Source organism: Teleopsis dalmanni, chromosome 2, assembly GCF_002237135.1.
Source record: "Teleopsis dalmanni isolate 2A chromosome 2, ASM223713v2, whole genome shotgun sequence".
NCBI classification, from domain to species: Eukaryota; Metazoa; Arthropoda; class Insecta; order Diptera; family Diopsidae; genus Teleopsis; species Teleopsis dalmanni.
Genome location: NC_051847.1, coordinates 245,436,468 through 245,441,511, shown reverse-complemented (window position 1 = coordinate 245,441,511; position 5,044 = coordinate 245,436,468).

Genomic DNA, 5,044 nt, shown 5'->3' with positions numbered 1-5,044 from the left:
TCTGTGCTGGTTTGTGAGCTTTTGGATTGACTATTGTTGTGTTTCTAATCAGAATAAAAGTCGGCGTGTTATCAGAGGAGAGTTCTAAAGATGCCTCGGTAGCAATTTGATTTTTTTATAAGTTCTTTGTTACCGCAAAATCAATGACGTCTGGAGTTTTTTTCTGATCTGATGGCCAGCATGTTGGTCTGCCAGTGTAGGATATGTTAAGGTCGAGTTTTGATATCACGTTCATCAGGGATTTTCCTTTTGGTGATATAAGTCTTGTGCCCCAGAATGTATGTTTGGCATTGAAGTGGACAATAGGTGGACAATAAATTGAGGTTATAGTCAGACCTTTTATGTACTCTTCTAGACATATATCGAATCGTAGAGTATGTAACCAGGTATCTTAAAGTAGCTTTTCTCGTTAAAATGGGTTTCTGAGATAAACATGACGTCAATTTGATGTGATTGTAAAAACAATAAAAGTTCATTTTTATGTTGGCCTAAACCGTTAGCATTCCAGAATATTTTGATTTTGAATCATTCCCATAAATTGTGTCATATTTTCCATAAACAGTTGGATAAATTGTGTCATATTTTCCATAAACAGTTGGATCATGTTTTCAATATTTGAAGATGGTTTAGTAGAGCTTTCATTTTGAACGTTGCTTGGGCCAGTGAACAGCGTCTCTAACAGCGTTTACATATGAAATTCGTGTACACGTATTGTTGGAGTCAGATGGAGCATTTGGCTGAGATCGCGTTTGAATAGGTTGTGGTGTGATTACTGACTGAGAGCGGGGACGCAATGCTGGAAACATTCTTTGTTTTTCGGTAGTGTGTACTACACATCCCTTATAATTAGCGGTGAAGGCAACCAGCCTTCACAATTAAAAACTCTATCGCGGTTTTTAATGTTGTATACAGATTTTGTTTTAAATCCTTTTTCTGCAAATGCTTCTTTAATTGCTGCTGTGTTCAAATCTGGTTATATTCCTCTTATAACCACTGTTAAACTTTTGGCACTTTTTAATTGATATATGTAAAAATTTTTACCATTTTTTTCGAAGTTGTTTACAACTTTTCTGTAATGTTTTTCTTCGTTGATCGAAATTTTTGTTTCATCGACATTTTCTTTACGAAGAGGCACAACATGCATAGAATCTTTGCCAATACTTTGTGTTAGGGAGTATATAAGAGCGTTTGAGTTTTTTTCACGCAGAAATATGGGTGGCGGTTTCTGGGTAGGGGCGGGTCTGGTATTTTTATCATCTTCGGCTAGAACGACAAAACGATTCGCTGTTGAAATATTTTCTATTTTTGGAGTTTTTGTCGAGAATGCATTGCTAGCATTTTTTTGTTTCGGGCTCCGTTTTCTTTTTATGATTTGAATATATTTATTCATGCCACGGACTTTGGGTGAATCAGGATTTTTTGCCATGTTACTATTCTTTTGCAATATATTTGGCATGTTGCGCTGCATTATTTTGTTGCGCTGATGCTGTGTTATTTTTCGAAGATGTTACTGGACTTTGCGGTTGGCAGCTTGATTTTTTGCAAGAAGTTTCACTTACCGAGTATGAGCGTTGCCTTTGGGATTGGTTGTTTAGCATTGCTGTTTGGTTCGTGGTTGGCTTCTCAGAACAACCATCTGCTGTTGGGTAGCATATGGGTGAGTGGTTTGTGCCTCCGCTATGCGAAGGCGGTGATCTATTAATTGGCATATCGTGGTTGGTATCGTGGAAGTTAGCTGAGCAGCCAACTGTCTCTGAGTAATTTGTTGTGAAAAAGAAGCTTCTACTTTTTAATTATTTAATTATAAACCTTTAAAGTTCTGTTTTAAATGGCACGAGAAAAATAGTATGTATTTAGAAAGAAAAAATATAAATATATATTATTAATATAAGTATAATATAAATTTATAATATAATAAAATATAAATTTCAATTTTTCTTAAGAATTTATCAAACAATTAATTTTTTTTTTTTTTGTTTTGAGGCGTCCTTTCGCGTATTTATTTATTTTATTTATTTAGCATAAGTTTGTTATTTAATTACACAATTACACAATTTTTCAAATTTGCGATTTGTAATTTGTTTAGCTATTCTACCCGTTTGCAACACTTTTTTTTAAATTTGTTTTTGAGCTTTTAAGCTTTGTTTGCTGTCTCTATCAGCTGTTTTCAAGTGTGTGTGAATTTGGAAAAAAGTAAACAAATTCGAAAACAAAATCAAAATTTCATTTTTTCGCAAAAATAAATAAATATAATAATATTTTATTTTATCGGGCACTATTATTTTTTTATTAATATTATTAATATTATTTAAGAGTCACTGTCTCAATTATTTGTGTTATATTTTCGCGTAGAAAACACTGAAAGTTACGGAGTGATTTTTTTGCGCGCCAATGCTGATCACAGAATGTCAAGTAATATGAGCCTTTATTTTGTCATTGCTTTGATGACAAATAACTGAGCCGCACATTGCACCATATGTGCAATATGCATAAGTCAAAAATGTGTCAATAGAATAAACGGTTTCAAGTGAAACCATATGTAGAACACTTGCATTAGTTAATAGTACACCATTTATTGATAAGTTATGTCTGTAAGAATATTATATACGTCTAATTTTGGTTAACCAATTAGACGCAAGTATTATAAGTATTAACCAATAGAATCAATACATAAGATTCTATAGGAAATTAGTATTAAGAAACGATGTTAGATTTAAGATTTTTTAAAGAAATAAAATAGGACTTGTCTAGACACTTGAAACAAATGCGTCTTTTATTTGTACAAGTAATAAACAATAAATTGAATAGAAACTATAGCGGTATTCAGACGTAGCTTAGTAGCTACGATATGGTAGTTTCGCACAGTGTGCCAAAACAGAAATTAGCCAATCAATATTCGATATTTTCGGAACTAGTAGATATATTGACATGAAATTTTTTCAAAAATTTAGTTTTGAGATGGCCTTTTTTTGAATCTAATTTGAGCGGAACAGTGGCGTAACTACAGGGAAGCGACTGGAAGCAACGCTTTCGGGCCCCCGAATTTAGGGGGCTAATTAGCAGACTAATTCTTCCGACCACGAGAGATTACAAGGGCCTTTCCCAAAAGATCCTATTCAAGAAACAGAAGTTTCTATGCTTTGTACTATAATTTAAAAACAAAATATGTAACAGTGCCACGACTTTGGTTATGCTATTCAAAGTTATTGGATTCATTATAATTGTAAGCCGTGGTGGTTATTTTCTTATCAAACAAATCAATGGTGTTCTGTATTTCGGGATTGGAAAAATATGTCAGAAAAAATAAAAATACATACATCTATAAGAATTAGTAGGCTAATTTCAATCAAATCAGCGTCCGTGAACAGCGTCCGCTCCCGAAAAGTATATGTGTAAAGTTGCATTCGAAGAGTTTAATATGTCTATAGGCATATATCTATATACATATACTGATATATACTTTATGGTATTTTCGACGTTTCCTTTAATGCGTTATGATCATCTTGACTAGCTTAATATACCCTTTTTACACTTTTTCGTGTAAAGGGTATAAAAAGATGTTAGTGGGAGCCTCTTAGTTAGAATTTGCTTATGGGCCTAAAAAATGTAGTTACGCCACTGGAACGCAATCGACCTACCGGAACCCCTCGAAATTTTAAGTAAAACATAGGACATTTTCTGATGTTTTTAGTTAACTCAAGAACTATGATAGGTAGAAAGTTAAATTTTGGTGTTCACAAAACCTACATTATAATATATATGTCCCAACTTTTCCACGGTATTCCGCTCACTGACACACTAGGGAGGCACAGAAAAACCAAAATACGATGTTAAATGAGCGCACTGCCTAGAAATATGGCATTGGCAAATTGATATTCCCAAAGTTTTGGAGCAATAGTATTAAAAATGACGTTGCGCCTCTCGAGCAAAGTTGGGTTTTCAATACAAAAAAAAAATTTTCAATTCAAGGTCATTTTTTATATTTGTTGCTTATTTCAACAACTGTTAGTATATACTCATTTGATAAATAATTTAAATATCACAATAAAACACAATAATTAGTTAAACGACTGTGCTCTGTTTTCTATTTTATTAGTTTTAGCTCGCATGCACAATTATGTTGTGCATGTCATAATACATGAAATAATTTTATTATATATAAAAAATTGTAATTTCAAGGAAATCTTTTTTTTCTGTAATTAATAAACTGTGTTTATTATGTTTTATAACATAAATCGGACTTGTTAAGTGAAGGATAATTTTTATGATAATGTTCGACTATTTGCAGAACATATTGTTTTTCCTCTTAATTTTTTGTCAAAATCGAGTTCCAACAAGTGAATTATGCAGGAGTTGCCAAGATGAAGAGGAGGTAGAATAACATGTATCTACCACTTCCTGTGTCTATGTCTAGGATTTCAAACATGATGACTTCAATGTCATGGTGATCGCTTTTTCACTGGAAGAGATAACGAAAGTAAACTTATCGGATCTGCTCAACTTCATATGGAAAACCAAATGGTTTAACAAGGATAACAAAGGTTAGCAACCGGCAAAAAAAAATTTTATTTTGAGGACATCACAACTGTCAGCACGCACCTTCCGAACCTAACTGAACCTTGTATAGGCTGAAATTTTGACACATATGCTTACCATAAAAATGTATATATCTCGCACAAATCACCCGAGTTATATGTAAATTGATCTCTTAAAATAAACATTTTTAGTAAGTACATGATTTTCGCCATCCATCGAGAATTTTAAGTGACACCTCGGCGCCTCGGTCATCTTATTACCTCCTCATGCCCAGTTAGAGCTTGCAAGAGTTTTCCGTCAAAATGTACTATTAGTCTGTAATGAACCTTTTCTGGCGGTTCGTTTAGAGCTGGGATAACTCAGCCTTGTCCAAGGTTCTCACAAGAAATTTGTTTTATCTTTTTACCCTAACACTTCCATTGAATTCTGAAGGACTGAATTGGAGGTAAACTAAATCGTTCTATACAGCTGAACCCTTCTCGATACTCGACACGATATAATACAATCA